General features: G+C 43.8%; 1 long non-coding RNA gene across 2 annotated transcripts in view; it reads right to left on the bottom strand.

Moving 5' to 3' along the window:
- Positions 1-17,538, bottom strand: part of LOC115598481 — a 32,234-nt gene extending 14,696 nt beyond the window's left edge. For both annotated transcript variants that reach the window (XR_003987687.1, XR_003987686.1), the window contains exons 1-2: positions 17,416-17,538; positions 8,676-8,761 (exon numbers count right to left, since the gene is read on the bottom strand). This is a non-coding gene — a long non-coding RNA (uncharacterized LOC115598481). The remainder of the gene's footprint in view (positions 1-8,675; positions 8,762-17,415) is intronic.
- Between the last annotated feature and the right edge of the window lie 220 nt (positions 17,539-17,758).

The following is a 17,758-nucleotide window of genomic DNA, read 5'->3' as shown; positions in this document are numbered from 1 at the left end:
AGGTTAACAGTCACACTTGCCTCAGGGCTGTTATTCAGACACCAAAGCCAGGAAGTGGTCTGTGTGATCAGGAAGAAGAGGTGAGTGTCAGTGACAAAGTTTATGAAAATGCTGCCTGTAGTCCGAAACTCTTTAGGAATCTTTAGCCCTCATGCTTTAAAAACTGTTGGTAAATGCAAATATAAAGCCTTCAGTAAGTGACTGAGGTGTATTTACACAATCATGGGAATGCAGATAAGACTCTAATGAACTATAATGGACTTCTGTGATGTGATAGTGTCAGTATATAAGTTATTCAGGGGGCTTGCTGATAGTAATGTGCCTTACAATAGTTAATGATCAGCCATACTGAGCTATACTTTACAGAACACACAATCTGTTTTTTAAATCTGAAAAGCTTATATAGTATTCAAGATAACAAATGCTAGTTATAGTAGCATAATATATATTCTGCGTTTGATTAATAATTGTAAGCAAATGATGAGGCAGAAGGCTAGGCTACATTTCTCTCCACTGAAACTCCTTCCAGTGTGCACCTTAGGTGGCAGAGAAATAACCCAAAGTAAGTTCAGGCACCCATGTGTGGCACTTTTAGAGCTGGTGTTCAGAAAAGACTTTGGCTGTTGAAGGCGCTATTTTCCCACTAAATCTAGAAGGCAGAAAACTGTTTTGCTGGTGTTTTCTTTCTGAGGCAGGGTTGGCCACAGTGGGAAGCAGCATGGGTTATCAAAATATGTTTTGCTATGAAATAGGCTTATAAATCACAGATTTCACAATGCTACTTATACAGAGTTTATGATGGCAATTGTCTGTCCGTTACAAATGGGACTACTAAAAGGATTTGTCACTGAAATTCTTGAGAGTAGGATAATCTTTGGCCATTTTTAAACTGATGCAATATAAAATTACAAAGGAAAATAAAATGCAGTTAAGCCCTGGGTAAAGAAACAGAGACAACTCAGGGACTCCACTCTAGGTGACTGGTCTAAAAGAAGAAATTGATTTCAACAGGCACAGTGGATAAATCATAAAATGCTGAAAGAATTAGTTAAAACTATTACTTGAGAGTCAATAGAAAAGAAACTGTATCCATTTGCTCAATCCAGAAGTTCAAACTTCTCAGAGTGCCATGACTACACTGTGAAATGTATCTTTAAAATAAAGTTTTTAATTAGAACTGGCAGTTCTAAACCTGGTGTTGACAGGAGTCAACCTACTGAAAAACATCCCGATGCAATTGACTGTAAAGTGTGTCTGTTTGCTGCTTTAGCATTTAACAATTAAAATAAAAAAAAAGAACAATCAACCTTTAAAACTGAAAGTTGTATTTCAACATCAGCATTAGAAGATTCTTTTTCTCTGTGGTTAGAGTAGTTAGAATTTTCAACTGTCATTTCTTACAATAGGTGCCAAATACAACTGAAGGATCAAACTTCTTTTACAGGAACACACACACACACACACACAAAATTAAAAAAAAAAGGACAAAAAGCACCTGCTCCAATAGACTCGGTGAGCTAAGTAGTATTTTAGAATCCAATGCTGTGCTGCTGGCGTAGGTAATCCATCAGCTGTGACCTGATTCAGGCACTCAACCATGCAGATGCTGAATTACGATTTGTTTAAATTGCATTGTCTTTACTGGGACTTAAACATATGCTTAAAGTTGAGTATCTGCATTTTAAATAGGGAACATGTATGACACCTACTTGGCAGAAATTATCCATTCATTTTCAAATATGCCTCACTCTGTGTCCCTGAGAATGAGAAGTGGTGCTAATAATTTTAAAAAATCCTATCCTAGGTTGGGTAAAATAGGTGAATTTGTTATTTTTGTGAACATTCATGGAGGGAAAGATAAAAGCTTATGTTCAGGGCCAAAAGGTTAGGTGAATAAAAGAGCAAAATGTCCCATGCCACCTGTCTCTGCTCATTCTTCTGAGAAGCATGAGTCGGTCTCCATTTCCCTTCCACCAGTGTTTTAGGGCCCTTGGTGGCTTCTGCATTCCTCTTCTTCTTTCATGTTTCTCTAACTGTGTTGTAATTTACTAGAAACCATTTTTTCTATAGTCCAAGCCCAGTAACCCTTGTCGCTGACCTCACCAGCCATGTGCTCAGCGTGAGCATGACTCACAGTAGCAATGAGAAACCCTTATTCTCTCTAATTTGGCCTTCCCACGAAAGGTGGGGGTGGAGAGAGGGGACAGGGGATATTCTGATATTTCCAAACTTGATTGCTGGCAGAATTCTGTCAGTTACCATAACTTGGTGTAGAACACGAATCCTTAGGCTGACTTCAGATTCCCAGCACACCCCATGTAGTCTAATTGAGGAATTGCACTTCTGTCAGTCACAGATTCTGGTGGAAATGCAAGAATGCGAGAAACAATAGGAACAGGCTAGTACTGAGTCAAAACAGATAAATCTAAATTGCTTGTTGAACTGAAAGATGGGACCAAGTAGATGAGAAGCAAGTTAGTCAGAAACCTATTGCTGCTGCTGATGTCTGTGTGAAGGGTAAACTTGCTCCTCTTACTAGGGTGCGAGCAAAGGGGGCAGGCAGGCGAATCAGCAAGAATGCCAGAAATACAAGAAATACAGAATACAAGAAAAAAGGTAAGGGCACCAAAATTGTACAGTACATTACAGCCTGCTGATGGATTTCAGAGTGAGGAAAACACTCTACATATAGATCTGGAGAAAAGAAGCCCTGGAATAGGTTGGGTATGAAGTAAGTGATGCATAGACTGTGCAGGAGGGAGGGAGCTGGGATGGCCGGGGCTGCTCGATGGCTGCTGGCTGCAGGCAACTCTGAATCATTTCAAGATGGCTACCCAGGGGAAGCACGTGGTGGGCCTCTTTCTCCTCTGGAGACTTCTATTTGTTCTCCCTTTCTTGGTGATTTTCTCTAATTTGAAGAACAAGATGTTCTTAGTGAAAACAGATGTTTTGCTCCCTTGCATATGGAAAAAAAAAGAAAGAAAGAAAGAAAAAAAAGAAAAAAATCCCCCCAAAATAGAACAAACTCAAATAATTCTGAGAACAGAGATGGGTTTTCACAAAGTTGGGAGAACAAACCTCTGAGTCAACTCCCTCACCTGGCCACTCCCCACCAAGACATCGTGGCAGCAGCTATTGATAGCAGGGTCCATGGTAAGACCTGGGTCTCCGAGCGGGCAAGCTGTGTGCCTCTGTGAAGAGTACACACCACAGCAAGTTGGCTCACAGCTCTCCCCATCCATGGTCTCCCACTGTGAGATCCTGGTCAATGGCAGTTTTTGTCATTGGCTTCAGCTTAACTAGGAATTAGTCCCAGTATTTAATTTAAAGCACAGCACACAAAAATCCCTGCTACATTTATAGAGCTGCATAAGCCATCGATTAACAAATGGATGAGATACTGAACTTTGCTTTACCATCTGTCTTTAATTACATAAAATAACTTGAAGCAATTAACAAGAAAGAAACACTGAAATTAACAAGAAAGAGACACAAATAAATAAATCCTATTGATAGAAACAGATGTGGGAGTACTAGGGATATTTGCATATATGGATGAAAGTCACTAAAGCTGCCTAATCCATACCTAGTAATATTATAAATATTTATGAACGTATTTACACTGCCATCACCAACTGTTCTTGAAAAATAATAGTTACCTGTGAAGATGCAAAGAAAAAAAAGGAAAGATGTCTTTTGTGTGTGACTAGAGAAGAAATTGTGTGGCTCATCCCATTGCTGTGATGTCCAAGTTTTGTCTTTCAAAGATAAGAGAAACTAATATCAAGAGAAAAATATACAAAGTATGAGGTTTCATAACTGTGGACCTGAAACATAAGTCTGCTAGTCTGGACCCTTGTAAGTGTTTAGGCACCAGGAGGTATTAGGGTCTTTAACACTTTGCAGGATTTATGCTGTAAGTCTGTTTTTTCAGCATTCAAATACAGTTGTTTGTCTTCTCTGTTTAAGCATGTAGCAAAAATGATTGCTGTACAATAGCTGTTGAGTGACTGCTGAGTGGATTTAGAACTGACTAATTGATAGATGTCAAAAGTAGCTGTCAGCTCCAAATGAAAGCTCTGGAGTCAGTCTGCAGAAATGAGTGTTACTCCTGGCAGGCTACAAAATTGTCCTTAAAGATTGAAAGACAAGTATATCTCTAGTGAAACAATGATTAGTAATTTCAGGAGGAAATTAAAGTTGGTGGAATGATAAATAAATTATGAAGATGGAGCAGCCCAAGTTCAGTAAGCGAGACCTCTGCAGAGGAGATGTACTTGAAGTCATGCTCTAACAGTGGTTGTATTGATACACTAGAAACTGTATCCCAAGGACAGTACTTAAAAAGTCTTTGGCAGAACTGTGGGGAAGTACCTGGACACAGGAATGATGGTGCAAAAGAGGATTAAAGTTGTCTTTGAACCTGTTAGCAGGGACATGAGTAGAATGTAATGGTGACTATATAGCAGTGTTGTGTTACAGTGCTGTGGGTGCTGAAAATCTTTTTTAAGATGAAAGGCATAAGATCAGAAGATACACTTTGTTTCCCTTATCAAAATGAGATGACTGGATTACAGTGTATAATTACCTTCACAACAAGAAAAAAAGTGTCTCACATCAGATGAATGTATTGCAAGAATCAGTGGGTGGAAATGTAAGCCAAGAAAATTTATAAAGCAACGAGGCTTGCATTTGTAGCAGCGTGATGAACCTCTGAAACCAACTGCGGGAGAAAAGGAGTTGTGTCTATACCAAAACCAAGTCCCTTTCTGGTACTTCATGTCAGACAAAAAAAACTTATTTGGCTCAGAATATAAATTGACATTGCTATAGTCAATATGCTGTGTTAATATGCAACACCAGACATCCTTCCTGCACAGTGTAGATTCAGGGACCAAGGCTGCAGGCTGTGGTCAGCATGCTCTGGGTTGGCACTCAGCAAGTGAGAGAGTACTCACAGCAAATGAACTGAGAGATAGAGAGACTGGGGGGATGAGGAAGAGTGGACAGAGGGAGCACTGTGTATTTGATTTGCTACTGTTTCAGGTATTCCTGTTGAGAGAAAGAGCTTCTTTTGGCAGGGAACTCTGCTGTGTAGACTGAAATAGGAGAAAGAATGTAAACAAAGAGCAACAATCAATTGTGTTATTGTAGCTTGCAGAAGTGTCTTGTGGGTCATTGCAGGGGTTGTTGACAGACATTGTTCTATTTAATATCTCCATGGTAATCTCAAAGCAGAGGTAAACAGAACAATACTGAAATGTACTGATGGTACAAAACCAGGAAGGAATGCAAACACCAGACGGCAGATAAATGATATCCAAGGACCAGCAGATATTAGAAAGCTGGGCACAAATCCTCCAAACAACTCAGAAAAGGGAAAAGGACAAAGCAAAAAGAAAAAAAAGAAAAAAAAAGAAAAAGAAAAAAAAAAAAGGAAGGGAAGAGAAGGAAAGGAAAGGAAAAAGATGATGTGTTATGAAGCAGGGAGGTAATAGTTCACATGTAAAGCTCTATGTTATTGTATTCAACTCTGTGTTCAATATTGCCAGCCACTGACTGACTGGAAGGAGTTGGAAGACATCCCACAATGATTCAAAGGCTGGAAAAAAATCACTTTGGGGGAAAGACTGAGGCTCAAACCCAGCATCTCATTAAGTATAAACTTAGAGTAGATGAGCTGTACTGTTGATTTACAACACCCTTTACAGCCCTGCTAGGTGGCTTTAACAAAGGAACTACATATCAGCTCAAAAGCTGCATGTGTTTAAGCACTTCATTAGCGTGGAACAGAAGGGGCTGACCTGCAAGAAAATGTGGCAAAATGCTCCAAGCCCTTGGCCACTAAAAGGTGCATATTGGCTGCATCAAAGTCAGCAGGCAGTTATGTATTTTCATAAGGCTGGGCTGCCGTATTCTTATGCATGAAGCAAAGATCTGCAGATCCTTAAAGCAGGCAGCTTTTAACTGCAAGGGAGGAAGTTGGTGAACTCAGGCCCTTTGGGTCTGTTTTTTTAAGGTGAAAATTGAAAGGCTGTCAGATGGTCTTTCAAGAGTTCATATTGCTGGGGGTTCAGGACAGGTTTGAATAAAGCAAGAGAGAATGCCTATGAAGCACAGCTTTATGTCTTTACATTGGAAAACTAATAGTTCCTCCCTACTCCAAGAATCCCTGATCATCTGGAGTCACCACAAAACCTTCACAGTTCAAGGTGGGAGGAATAGTTCCCTTCTGAGCTCTGAAATCAGCCCTGAGAGACTGTTCATAAAAGAGCTCTTGTGAGGCTGAATTCCTGGTGCTGATTTTCAAACCAAGGAAAATTAATCTTTAAAGAATAGAGCTGTGAAATGCTGAAGTGGGATCAGAGATACAGTGGGAATATCTCTTCTTTGTAACCATTTGTTGTACTTATAACTGAGAATTATCTGAAGTAGCGAGCGGTTTGTTCTCCGAGAATGGCATTTGGGAAGAGTTAGTATTTGATTCTTTTTGAAAGTCAAGAGAAGGTGAATACCCAGCTCCCCAGGGTCTTTTAAACATTGCCACAGACTAAGTTTTCTTTAAATTATATTTAATTTTGTTAAAAAATAGACAAAATTCTCTTCTGGAAAAATTAACTCTTCAGTGTTTCACTTAAATAATCATTCCTGACATACAATGCAATTAGCATCACATGATTTTATAGTTTGTATTGGCAAAAGACTCTAAAAGAATATGTAATTTTTAATTTTGTCTTTGAGAAATTTAATAGTGAAAATGAAAGTGTTGATTTTGGCAAGGTTTTATACTTGGAAGGTTAGCAAGCACTTTTCTGGGCTTGACTAGTCAATACCCATTGGCATTTTATAAAACTACTGCATACATTATGAAAAAAGCAGCAGGTTAAGACCAAGGGAATAATGATAAAGGTAGAGATTCCCCTTCCAAACCTGTATCAAACAAATACTCGAAAGTCAAGTTTGTCATCACAAGATGGAAGTCAGGATACAGGGTTAAAGTATTCACATGACTATCTACAGCTCCTTCTCCTTTGTCTTCTTTCTCATTGTCCTTTAGAGTCCATTTTTACATTGCAGCTGCATTCATTCACTAGTGCTCTTTCTCTCCCAATGGGATGTCTCTTTAAGCTAGTTCAAGTGTCTAACTTGCAAGCTAGTGCTCCTCTCATACAGTTACTTGGTTCTAAAATTCAGCACTCAGTCCCCTTTGGATGCAGAGTTGTTACAGCAGTTGTTAATTTTTTTTATGTGTAGTACAGTACAAAAGCTACCAAAAGAGGGCAACATATGAGCCAACAATGAGAAATGTAACCTGACAAGTGTACGGTTGTGTATTTGTGACACCCTCCCCCCTTCTTTTTGAAAGAACAAGAAATTCTAGCACAGCTGGTCAGGAAACAGAATTTCCATTCTATGGGAAATTCCAACACTTGGGAAAAAAGTGAACATGCTGAAGTTTTCATGGATTGAAAATTCAGAGAAAATATATTTGGCATGATGGAAGTGCTCCATAAGTGTCAAATCATTCTCAGACTAGAAAATCCAAAATTTATAATGACATTAAAATATTCAATGCAACAGGAAAAATGTTAAATATATGAATGCTATAAAGTTCAAAACAAAATTCAATCAAACAAGACGCACTTAAATGTTTTCACTGTATGGAAAAAGATACTTTGAATTTTATTGAATGAAAACATTATTTTAATCTGTCTCCATTTTAAATGTTGTCAAAGTAAGTATGCTCTCAAACAGCATGCTGACTGAGACCAAGTTGTATTTTCTGAACTAGCATGTTTCCTCTGAAGACTGTTTAATTACATTTTCTCTCAGTGAAATGCCTGCAAGAATTTCAGAATACTCTTAACGATTCTGCAATAAACTAAGGTAACTTGGCCACAGCCCAGGACTGTCCCCAGTGCTGTATTTGTGAAGGTAGGCAAAGTGCTACCCCAAACAGCAGGCACATGAGCTCAAGAGCCAGTATATCCTGGACAACACCAAATGTCCACTTATTGGCAAACAGTTTATTATAAACAAAGGGTTTTTTTCCAACATATTCAATAAAACTCCAAGAAGTTAACCAGTTTTGAACACATGCTAATGTGGCAATGGATACAGCAAGCAAATATAATCTACCTCACTTTGGGTAAATATTTGGCTACAAATGTATTCAGAGCTCTTCAATTCTTTGTACTCTTCTGTGATGAGAACCAGGGGAAAGCCAGTGGAGATGTAAAGACTGGAGGGTGATTTTTTTCCTTCCCTTATCAGCTGCCCAGATAGGCTATCTGCCAGTCAAATTAAAACACTCAGTGGAGGAAATGAATGTAGGCCTGTAGGTGTAGAAATTTGCTGTTTATACAGCTGCAACAAGTTCTGCTAATGATCAACCAGAATCAGCCAACTCTTTGTGGAGATATGCAAAATTCTGTGGTAGTGTCCAGGAGGTTGGCTATGAATTTAGAGCATCCTCAGAGTTTTCTCTTTTTTTATTTTTTTTTTTATTTTTTCCCTTTATTTGTCTCTTCTCTTTTTTCAAGACAAATTTCTGCTTTCTGCTTGCTTCTATTATGACTTGAAATGCTGGAAAGTATCTGGGAAGGAGAGGGGGGGGCAAATCTATGATCTATCTGGAGGGCAATGAAACATTTGGAAAGTTTGGATGTACTCACCCGTCTCAAAGACAGGATGTTCTGCTTGCAGGAGCAACGCCTTATCTTCTCTCATTTATCCATGTCCTGCTTTTGGATCTGTATTTCTGTGGATTCCAAAAGAAATAAAGGTTTATTCTTCCTAGTCAGAAGTATATAGAGGTTTCTGTCTGGAGGGTTCCTCCATTCCTCCAATCTATCACATGAACAACATCTTCACACTGTTCAGCTGATGAAGGGCTGCAGAGCCACAGGGTGTCAAATACAGTGGTCAGTAGAAGACTGACAGCTCTGCACACTGTTGTTGTGGTTGGATCGAGTGTATATACTGTAATCACATTTTCAGACAGATGCCAGAAGCTATTTATACTCATCTGCTTGTCCTTCATTTCTTGTACTGCTCATCTATTTTTGATTAATGTCTTGATACTTCCTCCCAAGCAACGATGCTACCTCTGGGAGAAAATTGAGGAACAGTTATGGAATATAATACATGCATTTTAATGTCACTGGGATGCGTAGGTCATTATCCGGTTGTGTGTATTTCTAGGGAAAAAAGTTAATTTGCCTCCTTAAAATAGCTTTTCCTCATGGGTGTGAGCTTACACGTGTCTGACTACCATCTTATATTGGCACTTTCCCAGCAGCCCCAGTGGCTGGTGTTTATCTAGGAAAGAATCAGCCCATGCACAGAGAAGCACTGATTCTCACAAGTGGTTCTGTGTATGCCTTTGCTTTTTGACTTCTGCCAAATTCAAGCCTAAATTCTAGGAAGCAACAATAACACTAACAGGAGTCACGTCGGACTTGAAAGCAACTGCTTTAGCTCTGTGAACACAAACCATACTTCTTTTTCTTCCTTAGAAATTATTTTTAAAGATGCCTTGGCTGCTCTGAGCTAGCCTAGTTTTATCCTGCAAGTCAGGCTATGAAGAAGGATCTGTTACCCTCTTCAAAGATGTGGTACGGGTGCCTTCTTACATCACATTTTGAGGCAGATGGATCTCCAAAGTGAACAGCAGTATCCAGACATGTGCTTTCTGTCCCTTGCTATTGATTCTTGTGGTTAGTCTGTTTCTGATTTTATTTTTCTGTGTAGTTTAAGGGCAAGTCTGTGGTTTGACCCATGTGCCCAAGCAAGGGAGCAAGGGTGCAGAAGACTTCCTGCAAATAAATAAATCAGAAACAGATAGACTAATTACAAGGACAAATGCCAAGGGATGTAGAACACACAGCATCCTATGATCAGATACGCATGGCCTCTTGGAGGAAAGATGGATGCTTCACCATGTGATGTAATGCTGTACCACATAGGAGAAGAGAGACAGAGCGTCCTCATCCTTGCCTGGCTGAGCAAAACCTCTCGTGTGGTTTGCCCACATGGCATGTCCCAGCATGGGGAGGAACAGCTTCCCTGAGGTAGGGGTGGGAAGGAGCAAGGCTGGGAAATGAGGCACTGCTCTCGCCTCTCCAGTGCCTGCCCCAAAAGCCAGCAGGGCTAAGCTGACATGAAGAAGGATGTAATCTACTCCTGGTTTTTTTATGCTCAAAGCACATTACTTCCTTCCGTGGAATCAGAGAATATTCACGGATGTCATCGTGACTCACGGTCTCCTGGGGCAGCACTGCTCTGTGCCATGCCTATAATCAAATGACCGGGGGGTGTGAATTAGGAAGGCTTTTGATGTCATTCTCTGAGCGCTGCACCACAGGAGACAAAGACTTCTTAATGTAACATCAGGCCATCTCTTAAACATAACCATGAAACTAACTTTGACTTGCCAACAGCTGGTACAGGCAGTGGCCTCCCTACTCCGCTCTGGCACTTAGCATAAGAAATGTTATTATGTGGGTGGATTAGGCAGAACCTGTCAAAATAGTGTGCCTGTTCTTTGGATGTGTTTCCTTCTCTGGGCTAATAATGCTGAAGAGACAGGGAGTGGGTTGACACATTTTCTGGCATGTGTCACATAATCTAGTGAAGTGGAGGACATGTCAGCCACAAGACTTTTCTGCTATAGTAAGTTGCAGGCAGAAGTGACAAGCTGCAGCAGCTAGCAGTCTAATCCTCTCTGCATTCACACCACTAGCACCTTCATCATGGTTCCAGCTTCCCCGAGACTCTCTGACAGAGAGAACTGGTGTAAAGGCAGCTGATACGAGTATTGAGGGAGGGAGTTTCCGAAGGTCCAGCACAACCTCAAGGTGACAGAGGAAGAGAGTGTATTTATTCTCATAGAGAAGTCTGGTTTTGCACAGCTACCTGCCTGAAGTCTGTGCTGAGGAGATGCAGTTTAGCCCCTGGGCTGAGGCAATATGCCAGGTGGTTCCTTACAAATCACCATCAGACTAGCAGAAGATGCTATGAGCGTCTGTACCCAGTATGACTGAAATGCCATCTCCTGTCACTGCCACTATGTTGCAGGCTGTGTTCAGTTGTTGAGAAAAGACACAATAGCTTGGTGTCAGCAGCATGCCACAAAACACACACGTCAGAGGACTGATATGACTTATAGCAGGCATAGCACCCAATTCACTGTGAAGAGTTACTTTACTGTGCTTTCCCTGTATCTGATAATAAAACAAAAAATAAAAATAATTTAAAAATTAGAGCTAGCAGCTTCTGCAAATAACAACATGTGACAGACAACTGCTGCTCTGTTGTAGCATCTGATCAGGGTCAAAAACTGCCATTCCCAGGTGCCATCTCCTGGTTCCCTTTAAAACTCAAGAGCAGTTGTTGCATAATCACAGAAGTGGTGAAAATACAGCTTGGCATGCACAGAAGAAACCTATGTGTAGAGGACTTGCACAACAGCCCTGCAGGGATGGGGGTGTTTCCTCCCATCACCTGCTGGTGTAGAGCCAAAGCACGGGATTGTAGTAAAGGGGAAACAGAAAGTGCCTGGTAGCTGTAACTCCTGCAAATACTCATCATCTCACCTGGTGAGGGTTAGCCAGTCAGTTAACTGCTGCCAAGTATGTGGGGCTGAGGAAATGGACCAGAGCTTAAGGTACTACACTGGGATGCTCTGAGGTGCCAGTTCTGCCATTGAGCAGAAGATTATGCTGAGGTAGAAGATGACTATGCAACTTAATCTGTGTTTACCTGCACTGCTTGTCATTTATGTGAAGTTCTGAAAACCTGCAACAATGCCTGATACTGAATTTGTATTTTCCCATGATCAGCATGACCCTGGTCAAATTGCCAGATAACGTCACACCTCCAGTTGTGTAATCCCACCATGTTCTCTAGATCCCAGGCTGCAATCATTATTGAGCTTACTGTTTGTACACTGGGGAGAAAATTCAAATATTGTTAATCAGTGGAAATGTTAGCTATGTGTCCTCTGTTGGGAGTAAAGCAACACCACTCCTCACATGTCCACATTTAAAATACGAACTCATTAGAGAGAAGTAATGTGTGCCAGCAGCTGTAAAGGAAGAGCTTCCACCTGTGTATGAGTACATGATGTGCAGAGTACACAACAGTGCTTAGGTAGGTACCACTATTTTGTAATTCAAGGTTCACATAACTAAAAAAAAAAAATAAAAAAAATAATAAATTCCACTGCTATCATGATATTTCTCATTTTCAGTCAAATAGAAATTAAGCTAAACTAAACTCTGCGTGTTCATTTATTGCCTTTATTTCCCACCACCCTGTTTGTTTGCCTGCTTTCTTTTATGGTAATGTATATGCTGTTTGATTGCTGCTTTTTTTTTGGGTTTTTTTTTTTGTTATAATTTTGCATATAATTTTCTGAACTCTGGAACAGCAGAGAGACTAGTAAATGTGTATGTTTATGCACCTTTGCCAAGTGCAAGGACTGATGAACAGCTAATAAAATGCATCTCTGCAATCCTTTCATGCTTAAGATCCCCAGGCAAGAGTTTTGAGTATTCATATGAAATAGAACTGATCCAAAATGTACATATTTTGCTTAGATAATAGCAGCCACCAGATATGTGCCTCTTTCTGCAGTTAGAAATCTGTCAGTTGAACAAAGAGCAGGATAGAGAGTGAATCAGGTTGTCCTAAAAGCTTTATATGATAGATACACTTTATGGAGTTAGTTCCATTTCTTTCATATTTCAAAAGCAAACTCAGACCCTAATTATCATGAGGACAAATTCCACAAAATCATTTTCTGTAGTCAAGGATTGCAGTGTGTTTTCAAAGTCAGAATATATGTTAAAAGAACAGAGCTTGTCCTAGGGCTTATGGTTCAGCTATACAAAGCTTATCCTTGCTCCTTCCATTTGAAAAATTATTCCTGAAAAGTTATTCTGCATATATTTTTTTCTGTTTTTCAGGGAGAAAAAAAATAAATGAGCTGTAAAGCTCATGTTGTTCTGAACTCTTTCTCTCCTCTTTCACCGATGAGTTCATCAAACAAAATTCCACAAGAAACAAATGTTATTATGAGATTAGCAGAATGAAAGCCAGAGTTCAGATACTAAACAATTTTTTAAAAAAACAGTGGGCTTAATGACGTGAAGGAAGTTGTAGTTTAAACATCAAGGTCAATTATTTCGTTAAATATTATTTAAAAGTTACTTGTCTTGAAACAAAACCAGACCTATCCATTTCCCAAAAATGCAAACCAATTATTCTGCCTCTGTTTGTCAGCTTCACTAGATAACTTCTATTTGATATTCAAATGAAAACATTTTCTGTTTCAGATTTATACAACAGGCTGCCTCTAAAAACAAAAAGATCTTAAGGTTGGGATGCCATTTATTTTCCTTTCTAATCCTGTGAAACAATTTGCATAAGAAAAGAAAGTAGTTTTGAGTATAGGTTTTTCTGTCTACATCGAAACCATAAGGAGCAGCCAATCCTCTCCATTTATTCAGAAAGAAAATGATTGCTTTTGAGTGAGGTAAGCAGGAAGTTCTGTATGTTTAGTTCATTCAGCAAGATTTCTCCAAAAGTAACAGGGGTTACTTACCAAGACTAACTGGAGCTAAGTGAAATAATTATAATAGTCAATTAAGAGTCTAAAACCTAAAACCTCCCATGCCAGTTATGTTTCCTGATACTGTATGCTTAGCTTTAAAACAACATCCAGAATTGGTCTTTCCTGGACCTTGCAAAGTAGCTCCTTGTATTTGCAGGTAACTTTCTAACAGCTTCTAACAGCATTTGGGACCTTAGCGAGCAGAGCAGTGCTGAGTAGTGATGTGAGCTCTGGGTGTCATCACTGAGTGTCTTCTGCTCCAAGTGTGACCCTTGGGACAAACCAGTTAACTCTGCTGTAGAATGATAACATGAACCTGTACCCATAAGAGTGCTGTGAAGCAGAATAGTTTAATGTCTGCAACATGTTTGAAGATTTCTTTGGTATAGAGAGAGGCAAATTTTTTTTTTGTAGGAAGAGGATTAGAAGGGATGTTTTGGATCAGGGGGGCAAGTCCCTTGCTGTAGGTGGCAACCACATATCAGAAGTTGATTTGCAAACCAGTCAAATTCCATCTTCTAGCTGCTTTGATTCCTTCCTGCCTGCAGAAGGCCTTTTGAATCCTGAGCACTGGTGGAGTGAAGGTGCTTTTCTGTTTCCAGCTTCACTCCCTTCCTGGCCAGTTTGTACCAATTGTTTTTCTTAGAGCCATTCTATTTGGGAGGAGAGGATGGGGAATGTCTTATAACTTTAATATTCATTTGAATTTTCCTCTGAGCCTCAGACACCTGGTGAAAAGATGCCAGCAATGCTGTAGGCTGGTTCGATGTACCAATAAAAATAAAACAAAATTGGAAAAAAAAGCAACCAAACACGAGTAAGAAAAGCATCATTCTTAGAAATACTCCAGTATTCCAGTTAAAGCACAAACAGCTTCTTATTTGGGACTCTCCTCGGGTACATCAACAGCCCCGGGGCGAAGGGGCCACAGCTCTTGTGGTCTCGCACAAATTCAGATCCCCCTGGCGAGGGGGGGGGGAACGTGGAAGGAGAACAGGGACACAGAGGATGGCAGAAAGGGGAGGGGAGAAGGAACCATCCTCAAACCGTATCTGAAACCTCTCCCAGTGGGGCTGAAGCTCCGCTGGGGAGAACCAGAGCAGAGAAACCGACCACCCCACATCTCTCGGGACGCAGGTCTCTGCCGTGCACCGTGGCGTGGGGAGAAGTGGGCTCAGATCCCGCTCCTTGCTCGCCCCGGCGGAGCTCTGCGTTGTCTCTACCCGTCCCGACGGGGATTCGCCCCCACCTCACCTACCCCGGGAGGGCTCTGCCAGCGTCTCCCTCCCTGCCCAGCCGAGGCTCTGCTCGCTCCCCCGGGGTCCCGCCGCCGGGACGCGGCGAGGGGCGGGAGCAAGGCTCAGCGGGAAGGACGATTCGCGTTTTGCCCCTTGGCTCAGCTTTCCCCCTGCCTATAGAACAGGAGCCTTTCCTGGAGTTGCGCTGCTCGGGGTTGGGGTTGATTTTTCGTTTGTTTGGTTTTAACCTTCTTCCTCCGCGGTCTCCCACAGAGTTTCCTGTCCCTGCTGCCTCCTGCCCCCGGGCGAACCCCGGGCACGAAGAAGAATAGCCTGCGGGGTTGAAACGGTGGCAACGGGAGGGATTCGGGGACATATCGCCCTCCCCGGGCTAAGGGACGGAGGCAGTCGCTCCGTGTCCCTCGGCGACCTGTGCCCCCGCTTCCCACGGGTGAAGGCAGTGCGTGTTCACCGCCGAAACGCGGTGAGGCAGCATCTCTTCGCCCCCGCAGAGGAGGGGAGAGGGCTGGAGCCCGAGGCCCGGTGGGCTATAGGGAAATGCCACCTTCAGCCTCAGACCGATGAGCTTACAGTCCGTGGAAACTTGACGGGGTAGCAAACAGCCTGCGCCCACCCCCTCAAACAACCACATCCCTCCCAAACCCCCGAGTCCAGAACGGCTGAAGCAATAAACACTAAAACGCCCTCGAAAAGCCCCGGTAAAAGCTCGACACCCCCAAAGATAACTGAAAAACAATAAGGGACCGAGCCAACGGCACCACCAACGAGCACCCCCGAACCGGCGGGGCGAGCCAAGAAGCACCCCCAGCCCGAGCGCAGCGCTGCCAGCCCGCGGGGGGGCCGGCTCCTGGGGAGCCGTCCTCGCCCTCTATCACCGTCTGCTGCTTCGTAATTCCTACGAGTTCAACCAGATTCCCCAAGTGAAAACGGGGGCAGGATGGGGTTCATTCCCCGAGACCAATTACAGTGAAACCACAAGAAAAAAGATGCAGGTTAAGGTGAGAGCGCGGTGTCTGCACGGACCGCTGCCGCAAAACTGCCGGGCGGCCGGGGAGCCTGGCACGACGGCTGGCAGCAACGGGAGAACCTCTTCCGAGGGCTCCCGGAGCGAAGAGAGGAGCCGGGACTCCGAGGCTTTTCCCGGAGAGGGGTCAGTGGTGACCAGAACTCCACAGCGCTGCATGCCGCCGGCCGTGGCCGGGCCAGCCGCCCCTGCGCACCTTTCGCCCCCGCGCAGCTCCGCCGGGACCTGCGTGGCTTCTACAGGGGCGATCGCGCCTGGCCGGCTCGCATCGAGCAAGAGTCTTTCCTGGAACAGGCTAGTAAGAGCCCAGCAGCGGGAGCGGGGGAGGGGGCGGGCGGGTGAAATAAAAGACTAAAGAAACAGTGCGATTTTGGGACCAGGACCAAATCCTAACGTGTTACATAAAAGCCACGGGCGGTTCTTATCAGCAAACCCGGCCTGAAGAGGAACAATCGCCAGAAGCGGCTCAAAAACAACCCTGTTAAAGGAACAATTGTGAAATGCCAACTTCCCACCAGAGTACGAACAGCAGGAGCCGGGCATGTCCTGTCTGTAACCGCGCTTCTGACAACTTACAGAGAGAGGGGAGGGGGTGGGGGGATCCTCTCTTGACAAGATTTATCAAGAAACATTTAACTGGGCTTTAATCATATTAGCAAGAGCCCAATTAGGGCTGAGAGCGAAGCGAGGCGGCCGGCGGGCTGGGGAGAGGAGGAGGAGCCAGCGATGGAGTCACTCGAGGATAAAGTCCTTTTATGAAGCTGCGCTCTCGGCAAGCGGAGTGCGAATAATCAGTGCCCTTCACCGAGGGACGGGGGAGGGAGCGGGCGGGGAATGTGTGTGTAAAGGATCATTAAGGCCAGGCAGAAGGGGTTTTTTGTTGTTGTTGTTGTTTTTAATCATTACGGCTCTTAAGCTGTTGTCTCAGGGCTTTCTCGGGTGCTGTTCGAGGGGACGGAGCGGGGAAGGAGCGAAGGGGCCCGGAGGCACCTGCTGATCCGCGACGACTTGCTCTGCATGTGCGGATAGGGCTCTCCTTCCCGGGGTAAAGACGGGCTCCTACCGTCCAACCCGCCCCCTCCCTGAGGGAAAATTTTCCTTTCCCGTGTCGCCTCTCCCTGATGCTGAGCACTTGCCTGGCGGCATCCCGCCTCACAGCGCGGCTCATCGGGGGGAAGTTCGGTGCCCTCTCCACAGCGTCCTCGCTCCACAGGGCGCGGAGGGATGCCGGGGGTGTAGCGCACCCCCGGCGGACGCCAGCCCGGTAGCTGGGGCTCACCGAAAGCTCCTGGACAAGCGCGGAGCTAGGGCAGCCCGGGATAAGGGCAGAGGGCATAAGGTGTTTTCCCGGGGTTCAAACTTTCCGTGCTTTCGCAGGGGCAGCCTGCCTCGTCCTTAGGGACTCTCTCCCGCTTCAGCTGTTGGGGAGGGGGAGGGCGGACAGCAAAGAATTAAAGCAAAACTAAAGATGACAGGTGGGAGCAAAAGAAGGCTCTGGCGATAAGCCCACTCACCCTCACCGCCGGCTTGCGTGGCACGGGGAGTTGGGGGACACACACGCCGATGGGAGGGCAGCAGCGGAGCTGAGGGCGTGGGGGGAGGGAGAAGGCAGTGACCCCTGCCCGCGGCTTTCGAGACATCGCGGCAGCTGCCGGCAACTACTCCTGTTTCCTGACCACTCCCCGCGGGCCGTGAGCGGGAAGATAAGGCTGTTGTGCAATGACACACCTTTCGCCAAAGACGAGCCGGATCTTTGCACCGTGGGGCAGAGGATGCTGTCATTTTATTTTATTTTTTTTTAGCAGGTCAGGGCCAGGGGATGGTGGTGGTAGTTGCTGTTCGCACCTATGAGCATCC

This window comes from Calypte anna, chromosome 5A (assembly GCF_003957555.1).
Source record: "Calypte anna isolate BGI_N300 chromosome 5A, bCalAnn1_v1.p, whole genome shotgun sequence".
In the NCBI taxonomy this organism is placed as follows: Eukaryota; Metazoa; Chordata; class Aves; order Apodiformes; family Trochilidae; genus Calypte; species Calypte anna.
Note: the sequence above shows the minus strand (reverse complement) of the source record. Positions and strands in the feature narration are given on the sequence as shown.